The 13,336-nt window shown below is 44.4% G+C and overlaps 1 long non-coding RNA gene across 1 annotated transcript in view; it reads left to right on the top strand.

Moving 5' to 3' along the window:
- LOC311597066 overlaps positions 1–10,580 on the top strand; it is a 52,006-nt gene extending 41,426 nt beyond the window's left edge. The window contains exons 2-3 of the long non-coding RNA XR_014779081.1: positions 1,941–2,089; positions 3,327–10,580. This is a non-coding gene — a long non-coding RNA (uncharacterized lncRNA). The remainder of the gene's footprint in view (positions 1–1,940; positions 2,090–3,326) is intronic.
- The last annotated feature ends 2,756 nt before the right edge of the window (positions 10,581–13,336 follow it).

Below are 13,336 nucleotides of genomic sequence, written 5' to 3'. Positions count from 1 at the left end.
GATGTTCTGGGTGGAAGCAAATTGTCGTAAAAAATGTTTGTCATTTCAGATAAAGATCAATGCTAAAAGTGGTAAGGATGGAAAGGGGAAAGAAGGAGCTACAGTTTTCCTTGTTGTTATCATAATTAATAACAGTCTTGGGCAGCCCTCCGCCCTTGCTCCTTATCTGCTTAGAAATGCTTATAAACTGTTCCCCCTTGAAGCATCCCCAGAGGTCCCGGAAGTCTTTATCACACCATACTGACATGGCTGGGAGGGCACTTAAGTGGATAACAGAAAGAGGTGACAGGTAACACAGGAAGAATATTCCTTATCTGAATGCTTGGAAAGAAAAGTGCTTCAGACTGGAATGTTTTGGATTTTGTAATTCGTGCACTTACGTGAACAGTTTCTTGGGGATGAGGTGCTAGACTAAACAGACAATTTATTTATGTTCATTAAACATGTGGCTTATGTAACGGTCTTAATCCTTTCAGGAATGGAGCGATACTTTATGATACAGAATTATGTTGGCTCTCAAAGAGTTTTGGAGTTTGGAGAACTTGGGGTTTTTGTCTCCTCAGAGTAAGGATGTGCTACCTGAATCTCTGGAGAAAGTTCTTCAGCATAAAGCTACCATGGACTGTAGACTATTAGGACAGGGAGCCAGGGTGATGCCGGCCTCGTTCAGTTCAGCCTTTTTCCTTGGGGATGGTGTGACTGAGAGTGGAGCTCCTCAGCTGGCTGGAGGTGCCACAACATGACTAGCTAGTCTTGCTTGCCTACCGTGAAACCCATACTGGGGCATCACATACTTTATACACACAGCTTGTCAAAGACACAGTAAAACTCAGGACATCAACCTGGCTGCTCCAGCACATGTAGCAACCCTCTTTCTCCTGGTCATTAGGATCAGTGCTTTCAAAGCATGCTTTCAGAACTCTTCACTTAAAAAAAACTTTATTATAATTTATTCAGATTACATCCTGAACATTATTCCTTCCCTTTGCTTAGTCAGTATTACAAAGACCAGAGGTCTGTCTCTATTGATGTTTTTGTAACCAAAGATGCTTCAAAATATTTGATATTGCTTTGTGTGTTTTTTTTTTCTGTTTTCTTTTTCTTGTTTTGGCAGGATCTGGCTAGGTTAGGATGCCTAGGCTGGTCTTGAACTCATGATCCTCATGCCTCAAACCTCGCAAGTGCTGGGATTGTAGACATCATCAGTCCATGGAGCTAGTACTCTTCTTTGGGTGACTTTAAGGGCATGGAAAGAATTTCTGCACAGGTTATAATGATGTTTGCCAGAGAAGGAAAATACTTGTGTTGGGCTTGGGATAGTTGGCACCTTGGCTCCAAGGGGAGAAAAACAATCCTTCTTGGTGCAGAAACAAAGAGTGCTTTACAAAGCTGGTGTGGAAGTTAAGGAAGAGGTATCCGAAGGGAGGACTAGGAGAAAATCCAGGTTGAGAAATGCTGGCAGCTCCCTGTGCCACTTGGCGGGGGCTGGGATAAACAAATGTCCTGCAATATTTTTAAGGTGTCTGAGAACCAAGAGGATGCATTGCCTGTGTGCCACTGAGAAGAGAACTGGGTGAAACCAGAGCCTTAGAACTCTAGTTCCTGATCGCTTCTTCCTCTTTGCTTTAGTCTTCCCTGGTGAGCGTTCAGTAGATGGTTAGGTGATGCACTGTAAACATTCAGAGCTCCTGCTACCCTGAGAGTCTTTTAGGGCCCAGCAGCCATTCAGTGCCTAGCAAAATGCTTTGTTCATAAAAGGAGAGACACACTGAGCCAATAGGCAGCATCTCAGCCACGTGACAGCCTTTACAGAAAAGCATTAGCCTGCACGTCTATTAGCATGTGTGGACTGCGGCCCAGCTCATTTATTAGGAAAAGATGTGAGTATGGCAAAACCTTGGTTTCTGTTTTATTTATTTATTTATCTTTTATTACCACAGATTCAACAGAAGGACCGTAGGCAAGCCAAAGGTCAGAACTTGTCCTCAATGCCAGAGGGAGATGTGCTACCACTTCAATTCCTCTGCATCCGGATCTGCAGGAATGGCCTCCCAGGTTCCTCCACTTATGGCAGCGAGAGGGTCAGACGGTAATGATGTGTCAGTGCCCAGTTGGCTCAGTGTGTGAAGAGAGGGGAGGACCAGCCCTGCAGATAGGAGGGAGGATGGTCCCCTACTGTGCTCTAGTACATGCGGTGGAACAGATAGGAACAGAGAGCAGAGCGAGCAACGATCCAAGTAGAGAAGACACTGCAAATATTGCCAAGGCTTCTCTAGATGGTGTGAATTTTATCCCAACTTTTGAAAGCATTATTTAATTCAGAAATACATATTCAAAAGCAAGTAGACAAAACATATCGGTTGTTCTAAACTATGCTAAGTAGAAATGTGCATTTTCTTGGTTTATAGTTATTTTAACAAGGTAACTAGAAAAAAGCATAAGACTGGCAATTTATATCAGTTTTTCTCAAAAGCTCTCACTTGGTCTATGAGGAATCAGGGAAGAGCACCTCCAAACAACTTTACTTGTTCCTATCCCTGTCCGAACCCTAAAAGCATGTCTTCTGGGAGGCCTTGACTCTCAGCTATGCTAAGTCTGTGCTTTACAATCGTTGTAGGGGTCTGTTTCCTCTGTAGGCTCAAATGAAAGGTCATGGGATTTGGGGATGCCTTGAAATTACATTATGATATAGGTAAATTTATCCACTCTGAGTCTCAGGGGACTTGGGAGTCCGGAACGTGGGGACAGCACTATGCAACTTGGAGAGGTATAGAGTAATGTATTTGGAAATGGCAGGTGATACAAGGTCCAGAATTATTATGCTCTAAAGATGTTAATTTTTCCTACATTTAAATTTTAGATGTCACATATTCTTAAACTAATGCTTGGAACAATGCCCCCGGGCTTGGTAAACCCTTAGTGTTGATGATAACATAGTGCCTAGATGCCAGGAAAGTATATGTTTAACAAAGACCTGTTGTCTCCAGAGTAGAGTACCAGGAGGCCTCTGGAGTAAGTCCCTGACAACTAGAAAGAAAACCACACTGACTAGCTTTTACTCCCTAATAGCAATTGCTATTCAAGTGCCCAAAGGGTGGACCCAGGGAGCAATGTGACACAGGGAAGGCAAATAATCTAAAATTAATGTTACTGTTTTCCAGAATTAGGTCTTTCAAGCTCACGATATGCGTTTCTCCATAAGGAAATTTTCATTTTCGAAGTTGAACTTTCAAAGTAAATCTGTCTCTGGAGAGGAGGCCTGGGTGGAAAAGGAAGCTCTTTGATAAATAAAAATTTGCCTCTCATTATTATTATTATTTTCACAGCCTTTCCCTAGAGAACAGATAATTGACTGGTTGCCTTAAAGTCTCTGAGTCCTCCAAGCCGATGGGTCCAGTGTAAAACATCACTGTTATGAATGAAATGCCAGTTACGAAGGGTGGGCATTCGCTCTTACATATGGTGTCTTCCGTCTGCTCTGTCTGCACAGCTCTGGCCAAATCCTCCGGCTCCTGTGGGACTGGGAGGAAGGCTGCAGATGCTCTTCTTCATCTCGATACCATGTGACTTCTGGCTGCACCTCTGAGGTGTTCGTGCTTCTTGTTGAATTCGTATCTGGGCTTTCGAGTTCCATCCCAGAACTACCTACCACCTTGCCATGCATTCCCGCAGCCCTCAGATCGGCGCTTTGATTCACCCCGTAGGTTTGCGTGGATTGACTTGAGCAGCTCAGGCAAAGCTCTACCACAGCACCCACCACTGTACGGCGGCAGCGATCCATTCCCTCGTCAGTGCCTGCTGCTTGCAGGTATGGATTTAATGAACACTTCTGAGCTTCATTCAGGACAGATAGTTCCTAAGCTCTACCACGTGCCAGATAATTTTCTGGATATGGGCAACAGGAAGAAGAGCTATACCCTTGCCTTCCTAGTGCTACAGTATTACTACATACAGACTCGCAGTCATTGGTGAAAAATAGGAAGGGGAAAAATAGACTGATAAGGAAGAAAGGAGACAGGCTTGAGTGTGCATGGTGGCTAACGAACAGTTGTCAATGAAGACCCCTGTCAATGACTGATCAGAGTCCTGGACACCCTAAAGAAATGCATATATGAAGAGGAAAATATTCTATGAGGAGGAGTGAGCAAGTGCGGAGGCTGAGAGGGAAGGCACCCTCAACCCAATCGCAGAGCAAGGAGACTGTGCTCCCCAGAGGAGTGAATACATCAGCGGTCAGGCCTGAAGTCACAGACAGTGGGTAGCCTGCCAACCTAACCTCGGCACCCCAGTCCCGGCTCTTTCTCACCCATCTTCTGCACACTTGCCACAGGCACAGAGGCTGCTTAAAAGTGTGAATTCCTTCTCACTGTTTTCATGTTCAAAACGTTGAAAGTATTTCATTACTTATGGTAGTATTCCCACATTCCTTCACTAAATTCCGTCCCCTGGGAACCACACTCAACAATGAGTGGCTCTTCTGGAGGACCAATGAAATGGAAGACCAAGAAACTGACTTGTCTGCCTGCGTCATTGGAGATTCTGTGAGTTGTTTTCTTCTATCTGCAGCCTCTACCCTCTGTACCCCCAGTGCAAATTTTCATGCAACTCAATCAGCCTTCAGATTCTAACAATCCCATTTCCTGACACAGCTATTTTAACCCTCTCTGCACCTTTATTCTTCCACATAGACGTAAGCCCAAATTAAGTCAAACCAAAACTCTAGCTAAGCCCCCAGCCCTAACCTAGTCCACTATTACCACAATTGGAACACACTAGTACTCTCTTCGACTTAATCCTAGTCTTAATCCTGAACCCTAGCCAAAAAACCAACCTTAAACCTAACCGCAGCTTGTTTTCCACATGAGCCAGCCCAGGCCCTATCAGCTGTGAGGCTGCGGTGTGAAAGCTGTCTTTCCAGCCAGGTGGGTGGCTGTGACATCACACAGCTCCTCAGAAAACCAGTGTCCATTTTTTAAACTTTCAGTGACCATCTTATGAGTCAAACACCAAAGGAAGAAATGGCCCCTGGAAGGCAGCGGAATCTGTTCGGCAGGAAGCTGGGTTCCCTCTAAGCCTGGGTCTGACGAGTTCCTATGAATGTCCACAGCTCCGTGGACAGAGGATTTTCCCCAGCTAGAAGCCTAGCACATTTTCCTTGGTGATATTAGTGTCCTGGAAACTCAGAGCAGCGATACTCTTCTTTTAATGAAGAAAATAACATCTGCCACTCTTTACATTTATACGGAAATTTGAAGTTAAAAAAAAAAAAGTTTGCTCTCTACCGTGTACATTCCTAAGCTCTAACAAAGCAATGTCGTACTGAACCTACAGCTTAACTTGGGGTGGAACTTGCTTTTCCAATATTTAGAGCATAGCATGTTCAGTCCCGACACTACTGACTTTTATGTCATTTATTTAGGGTATGCACACTTGCTGCAGGGGAGACCTGTAGGTGTTTATGATTTTGCTCTGGATACTGTTGGGGATAGGGTCTGCTTCCTACAGGACTTTTAACTGTTTCCTGAGTAGCTCACCCTCGCCTCAGCAGTCCACACTGCAGTAGTTTCTACTTGGTTCATTTTGGTTTTCCTAGAACTTAACCGTCTCATCTGAAGAGAACAACCCTGCAGACTTCCTTCAGGAGTTATACAGAGTACTCTGGTTTATGTATTCAGGCTTGGTCAGCACTTCTAGGGCAGCTTTCAACGATAATGGCAATATGGGCAAGTGCCCATCATTGCTAATTTTGTGATGGTGACCACTCTCTGCTATTGGTTCCTAGTTTTATTGCATGTGGCCAGGCAAGATAGCCTTTATTTTAAGAATTTACTGTGTTTGTACATGCTTACATGTATACGTACTGTACAACATAACACATTTTCTGTAAAACTTTTTTGAGTATTCTAGAAGATGATTTATTCTGTTTATAGAGGTCAACGTTATCTAGCTATTTTAACATTACTAATTATATTTATTCAAATGGCTCATGTCATTATTGTTGTACAAAACTGCACAGGTGTAAATTGAGTTTCTGTCAATTCCTTCTTTTTTTTGCTAGTTTTTGTGTTATATCATTTGATATTAGGTTAATTGATGTATGAAGGGCTTAATTACTCCTGTGCCTTTGTCTTCTCTAATTGGTCATTATGAATAAGTGACAGATAATTTTATACATTTGTCTAATTTCCTTATTTAGTCGCTTCTGACTTAACAGCTTGCTAATATCAGAGATTGAGATTATTTTTCTTTTCATTTCATTCTATTTAACAACTCTGTCTTCCTTTTATTTTTTTTCCCAGAGCTGAGGACCAAATCCAAGGCCTTGGGCTTGCTAAGCAAGCGCTCTACAACTGAGCTAAATCTCCAGCCCCCTTCCTCTTATTTTTAATGTAAAGACTTTTAAGTATGTCAGATGTCACAAATATCAGGACTTAGTATATTAAATTAATCTGAAAATCATGTTTAGATCACTTTATTGTTGTACAGATGATTAACTTCTGTTAGTCTGTTCTTTCTCCCCTGAACCACAGGAAGCGTGGCTCGGGCTAGGAATGCCTCACGTGTGCTCTTTCTCTTTCCAGCCTCTTCTTTAATGTCTTTTGTTTTGGCTTCCATTCCAATTGTTCAGATTATAGAAACAACTTTGTGGTCCTTGAGTTGGATCTTAGTTTCTGGGATGGTCCTTCCCTGTGATGTGATGTTTTCTTTACTTTGTGTAACTCATCTGTTTGAGAAAGATTTATTGGAAACCTGATTCCTGATTCACTACGCCCAGGCCCCCGTGCCATGTCTGCCCACAGCAACATCCAACTGCTAGTGCAGTCTTAGGTGTCTGAGTCACTACTTCACCTTGTTAAGCTCATTTAAAAATTTCCCACCCAGGTCTGTCTTTCCCTTCTAGCTTTTTATTCTCTTTTAGAATATAGAAAAATGCAAATATTATTTTAATGTTTTTTTTTCTATACTCCATGCTTTTCCAATCTTTCCTTCCTCTGAATTTTTCCTTTATCCCCACTCAGCGGCATTTAGCACTTTCACTGTGTGTGACTTCCACCTGCTCATTTTCAAGTGCGTGGAGAGCTGTTTGGAGCCATCATTTGCCGTCCCTGTGTTTTGGTGTGTTGGTGGCTCTGGTAGTCCAGTCACTCTCCTGTCGGGTCCTGGTGAAGTCCTTTCCCCTGATCTGGGTGAATGACGCCTGGGCCTCACATCCATGCAATCCATCTTTCTGCTACTCTGCAGGCCTGTGATGAGAGTTTTTCTTAACTCAGTGCCTGACCATCTAATACTCAGAGCAGATGGGACGCACAAAACTGTACTTCTAGTCTTGCAAACATACCTGGGCTTTACTCACCTCTTTCCTGTCCTTTAGGATTTACTAGCACAATGTGTTTTCCTAGACAGTGGCAATCACACTAGCGTCACCCTTCCCAACACAGCTGATTTGTGGTAAGTTCGTTATCTGAGTAAGTACAGGAATAGTAGAAAGGAGGAGGAATGGGGGGTCTCTAAGTGACATAGAAAGACAGTATGTGGTGACACAGGGCTCACTGCCATGGCAGGTGGGTATTTGATTTTGTTGTGGGAGCATAATATTCATGAGTTGTCTATTACATATTTTTATCCTGTATTATAGACATGGGCATAGTGGACTTTCCTACCAGAGTGGTTGGTGAGTTAATCTACACAACTTTAAAAAAAAAAAAAGAATTCCCACCCTCTATGCCTTAAGGGAAGGTTGATAATGGTTTCTTTAAGGATTTTTAGTGAGAGGCAGGAAGTCAGAAATGTGCAGTCCTTTTAATGGACTCAGCCCCTGAGGAGCCAACTATTACCCCGTGTAGAAAGGCTGTAGTGCCATGACCTCAAATATTGAATTTCACTGAGCTCTGGGGGTCTTACTCTCCCATGGAAAAATATTAACGGCTCAATTAATAACTAATTCAAATCTTAAATAGCAGGCATTGCTATCATAAAGTGCACATTAATTTTGGGTGTATAGCTAAGGTTTAGAGAAGTGTTCAAATCACAGATCTGGCACTTAACTGTTTTAAAAGTACTTTTATTTGCTTATGTTTGTTTCCATTACATGTTCTTATTTATTTTGTGCTTGTGCCCATTCATATGTGTATGTCGGTGTGGTATGAGTGTACACATGTGGAGGTCAGAGTTCAACTCAACAGAGTCAATTCTTTCCTATAACCATGTGACTTGAACTTAGATCATCAGGCTTGTCGGCCAGCGCCTTTACTTCTGTGCCAATCTCAACAGTCTACTTACTAGCTTTCTGAACCAAACCTTAAGCAGTTCTTCAGCCTCTGACCTGCAGAGTAGGCTATCATGGCATGGAACCAGGGCAATGAAGCAATTGGTAGAGCATGGCCCATGTATATGCTTGACTGCATGTTCTCTGCAATGATTATTTTTACTGTTATTTTAAACACTCTCACCATTTCCTAATATAGTTTTCTCAGGTAGGAAGATGTTTCTGTTACTAGGTTTGTTAAGTGCAGTGGTAATCAATAACTTGAGAGGAATTTGTATGCAGCCATGGCTCCATCTGCCATGGGAACAAGAGGCATCTGGTGGCCTATGAGGATTGCTGAGTGAAAAATGCTAATTGGCATTGGACACCTGACAATTCCCAGAACAGTGAGCGTACCTGCACACCAGCATGTGCTTCCAGTGAGAGTACCTGCACACCAGCATGTGCTTCCAGTGAGAGTACCTGCACACCAGCATGTGCTTCCAGTGAGAGTACCTGCACACCAGCATGTGCTTCCAGTGAGAGTACCTGCACACCAGCATGTGCTTCCAGTGAGAGTACCTGCACACCAGCATGTGCTTCCAGTGAGAGTACCTGCACACCAGCATGTGCTTCCAGTGAGAGTACCTGCACACCAGCATGTGCTTCCAGTGAGAGTACCTGCACACCAGCATGTGCTTCCAGTGAGAGTACCTGCACACCAGCATGTGCTTCCAGTGAGAGTACCTGCACACCAGCATGTGCTTACAGTGAGAGTACCTGCACATCAGCAGTGTGTGTAGGCTACAAAGGCATTCTCCCAACCCTTTTCCTGAGTCATCACTTGAGAATCAGGTTTTGTGTCTAGAGCAGAAAGTGTACTTCCTTGGATGAACATTTACCACAAACAGTGATTTCCATATTGTGGGATGAGGCTCTTGTTAACAGGACTTTCTTTAATAAGTTCTGAGTTTATGAGAGGTGCCTTAGCTACAGGAACAGGTGTTGCCTAAGTTGAGTTTATGGGGCAAATTAATTGAATACACTGGGACAGCAATGGCTTTGCCTTCATATACAAATACATTACTTTGAAGGAATCAGTTTGTTACATATTCTTGAACCACTTTGCTACATTCCCAGGCCCTCAATTATTGATACCCTAAAATGTAATCGTTAATACAATAATGGTGCTTGACAACACCAGTGAAAATAATTACAAATTTAATGATGGCTGGGCCTTGCTAAGTGAGAAACACATGCCAGGCATGTTGTTAACGACTTACACATGTAACTTGTTATCCATGCGGCAGGTACTACAGCTGAACTAACTTCACGTATGAGCAATCTATCTGAGATAGTGATTCCAGAGTGATGTCAGGAGCGGAGTCCACCACAGGCTCTCAACCTGCCCCTGTTAGCCTCTTTCTTGCCCCTGTGTACACTCCTGTGCGTTCTTTCCGTTGCCAACCCGTCAGCATTACTGTTGGCTCGGAGAACGGATCGACTTCTCATCCCTCGTACTGGGCTGTCGGGGAGAGCCGTAAAGGGTCATAAAGTGCCCTTAAAGGCTGTGAAGATTTTGTTCTAACACCATCAATTTGGAGTCTGTGTTTCTATGGTTGGCAATTGTGGCTTCCTACATTTGTGAAATTTCCTAGTTTTCAGGAAGGCTTTCCTGCTACATAACAAGCCCAATCGTTCACAATGTGCTTGCAGTTTATATGGAGAGAGACTGGTACCATCATCTCAAAGGGGATGCAACAAACAACCAGATGGTTCAAGGGGGATTTTTAAAGTCCACACGGGTCATTGGAGGAAGATTTGGGACTATTAGTACTTTAATTTATTAAATATATTTTATTTTATTCATATTACATCTCAATTGATTATTAGTATTTTAATAGAAATAATCTAACACTTCTCTATGGATGTTTATTGTATTCCCAATGCCTTGCTAAGGACATCAGATCATGAACTTGCTGAACCCTCAACAGCCATATGTGGGCCATCCTACAGTTAAGGTGTGCTGTGGTACAGCCAGATCTCAAATGCAGGATCTTAACTCACGTCTCTAACTCACATATTTTTAGGGAGAAGTGAACCCTAAGTGTACATATAAGGAAAATTGCCCACTTTCAAATACATTTCTTCCATGTGGGACAACGGTGGGTAGCAGCAGCGTGCGTTCCACCACCCCCTGGCCCACTGGGTCAGGAGACTTCTCTCCACTACCTACTGTCATGTCGGATACTTTCCTGGAGGCAATAAAACGGGTATGAGCAGCATCTTGTCTCTCGTGGACCTTACCGTATGATGGAGGAAATAAAGCATTAAACAGTCACACATTTCTGAATGTAAACCGTGCTCTATTTGTTTATGTTTCAAGGTCTGGAATGCCCTGAGATCCCATAACACAGACATAGAACTCTGTGACTCAGTCTGCGTCGGGTTTGTGTGTGTGTGTGTGTGGGGGGGGTGTCCTGCGAGAGCGTGTTTGTACTGAGAGTGGTAGTTAGAACGTTAACTACAGAGAGAATGGTTTTCTGGGGACAGGAGAGGAATGTGACCAGCATCTGAGGCCCTGAGAAGCTGAAGAACTGACAGCAGTTCAGTTTCGGGGATGAATCCTTTCAGGGAGAAGAATGGCCTGAGACAGACTTGGAGAGGCAAACGCACGCAGGCGGCCTGAAGGGTTTTGCTCTTTCTCTGAAAGTCAGGGCAGTCTGTTGAGATGACAGATGACCTGTGTCTGAAAAGATCCTTTAGCCTTCAACGTGAAGAATAAGTGCAGGAGGCAAAGACAGATGCGCTGGGACCAGCTAGGAAGCTATTGTGGCAGTGTGGGCCTGTCAAGATGGCAGCTTAGACTGGGAGACGGTGGAGGATGGAGATTGTCAGGATTCCATGGGAAATAAATGTAATGGGGTCTGATGTGAATTAGCCAGACAGAATGGAGAAGAGGAAGGGGGCCAGGGCACCTCTCGGGTCTCTGGCTCGTGCGCTGTGCACTGTTCTATTACAGCCCACAACAGTGGCTGTGGCATCCCCACTTTGAAGATGTAGAAGCATTCGGAATGTTTCTAGGCACTGGTCATCCCATGTCATGCACCCTTCCCAGGGCCAGCGTTCAGTCCAGCAGCCTGAGTCGGAAACCTGTGGTTTTGACAGCCATGTCACTGAGGAATGCCTCATTCTAGAAAGGGAAGCCTTACACACAGCAAGTTGGTGAGGGGTGCCATGAGGGAAATGGGCCTAGTGTGGCTTTTTCCAAGTTAGGCTCTCAGATGCTCATGGACACTGGCGGCTGGTCCTTTGTCCATCCTTAGGAGGTCAGTGAGGACACATATTTTTAGTGATTATAATTTTGTTAAAGTTCAATGTGTGTGTGTGTGTGTGTGTGTGTGTGTGTGTGTGTGTGTGTGTGTGTGTGTGTGAGATGGAAGCTGGAGGCTGGTATTATGTGTTTTCCTTAGTTGCTGCCCATCTTAGTTTCTGAGACCCTGTCTCTCATGGAACCTGGAGCTCGCTCGCTGATTTGGTCTGACTGACTGACCATCTGGCCAAAGGTCTTCTCTTGCCCTTGTCTCCCCTGTGCCAGGACTGCAGGTGCCTGCATCTACACCCAGAGTTTTATGTCCCTTCTGGGGATCTAAGCTCGCTCCTGAGGCAAGTCAATTTAATATCCAAGCCATCTCCCCAAACCTAAACAGCACTTTTATAAGTAAATAACGCATGTTTGTTTCCCAAGAAAGATGAAAGCACAAACAAAAGCAGAAAGAAATTAGAAAATAGAGAAGAAGGCCTTTTGCTAACCTGCCATCCAGAAGAGGAGGAAGAACTTGCTTGATTTTCTTGAAACAGTGCCCTGTTGCCAGCCTGATGGCTATTTTACAGAAGGGACACTGTTACCTGGGCTTGGGATGTGTTTGAGTTTAGGGTCTCTAGGGCTCCTATATTCACTGTAAAGTGGGGGTGGAATCTACCTACATTTATTAATATGGTCGCAGGCCACTGTCTTTTGAGCTTGCATGGGAGTGTGACAGTGCTGGTCATATTAGAACCATTGCAAAGAAGGGCTGATGGACACAGCTTTGGACTCTCTCACACCTTCTATTGGCTTCTTCATCTTAACAAGGACTCAGTTTCCTCACTGGTACAGTGGAAATGGAAACGGTGCTCTCCCAGAGATGCTATGAGCAGTAGGTTCACCTTGTGCAAAGTGCTTGCAAAAACTCTACACCCAGGAAGCTGTCAAATGGTAGCCAGAGGTCTCATCAGTAGTGGTAAGACAGAATGAGCTCTCTCAGGGGAGACACAGAAGCCCCTTGACCCCCAATGCCCTCACTTTTTCATTATCTCTTACTGAGCTTTGGCTCTTTTAGGGTCATGCCACAAGCTATGCAACGGAGACACGGAGTTCTAGGCCTGGCCTCTGTCATTAAAGGAACAACATAGTCACAGAGAACAAATCAAAACACTCCAACACGGTTTTGCCACTGATGGGATTCTCTGAGCAAGATTACCTGAGGCTTGTAGGGGAAGTAGTAATTCATTATGATTCTGAGACCAGAGAAAGCCCCACAAAGGAGCCCTTTCTGCTGGCCATTGAACAGGGGAGGAGTGTTTGCTGGGTGGAGAAAATGGGCACGTCCTCTAGTGGGAGAAGGGCTTAAGGAAAACCCCCTCAACCGCGATTTTTTGATATCACATTCCAGTGGAGGATGCCCAGGGCTCTTTTTGAAAAGCAAGGCCATACTGGTGTGACTTGGGTTGCGATTGGCCATCTGCAATACCCAGACTTCCTTTCGGCCTCCCATGCACCTCTGCCACTACCTGGCACCGGCACGGGCTGCTTCGTGCCCTCCCTGCCTGAGGGCTCCCTTTCCTATTTGATATACTCACCAGTTTTCTGACTCCCTTCTCTCTACTACAGCCTGCCTGAGGAGAGGAGCCTGCAGTGTATTTTGCAGGGAGGTGACCTTCCCCCCACCCCCACCCCTTTCAGGGCATTTGCCTTTAAGTCCCTTGCTGTTTTGTCTAGGGAACTCTTTGATGCTGGAATCTCATTCTGTCTTCTGATCTGTGGTGTGC

Source organism: Acomys minous (genome assembly GCF_964271855.1).
Source record: "Acomys minous genome assembly, chromosome: 1".
Classification (NCBI taxonomy): Eukaryota; Metazoa; Chordata; class Mammalia; order Rodentia; family Muridae; genus Acomys; species Acomys minous.
The sequence above is the reverse complement of the archived record's forward strand: the minus strand, read 5'-3'. Positions and strand labels throughout refer to the sequence as shown.